The sequence below is a fragment of the Nuphar pumila genome, chromosome 1 (genome assembly GCF_984573655.1).
Source record: "Nuphar pumila chromosome 1, dmNupPumi1.hap1.1, whole genome shotgun sequence".
In the NCBI taxonomy this organism is placed as follows: domain Eukaryota; kingdom Viridiplantae; phylum Streptophyta; class Magnoliopsida; order Nymphaeales; family Nymphaeaceae; genus Nuphar; species Nuphar pumila.
In genome coordinates this window covers 17,719,896-17,720,372 of record NC_143249.1, presented here as the reverse complement: position 1 = coordinate 17,720,372, position 477 = coordinate 17,719,896, and positions in this window count along the sequence as shown.

Here is a 477-nt window from a genome sequence, read left to right as displayed (position 1 = left end):
CCTAAATCTTAATTCTCCTCCATCCCCAACCTCGGTGTCCCAGAATGCATCCAAGTCTTGTATGCATTTGTGGCATGCTTGACTGGGGAGTCACAAAAGTTCTTATATGGCTCGTATTGAATTAACTTGGTCTTGGTCCAAATCAACTGCATCTTGTATAGCTTTGAGCCGGGTAAAACTCGTTTTTTTTTTCCTTTTGATAGTCAAGCTTGGGGGGTAGTGCAGAATTCGAACCCGAGACCCTTCGGTTATGATAGTGCAACCTAACCATCCAGCTATCTCATTTGACCATGGCTTAATTTGATTTGACATAGACCCTCTTCAAGCCAACCACCATTTTTGGCCTCATTCATAAAGATCAAAACCGAATTTAAACCAGTACATATTGTTTGCTGATCTTTTTGTAACCCAAGATTTTATGCTTTTTTTCCCACCCGTCTTTTGAATGCAAAAACAATTTATTTATTTTATCATGTA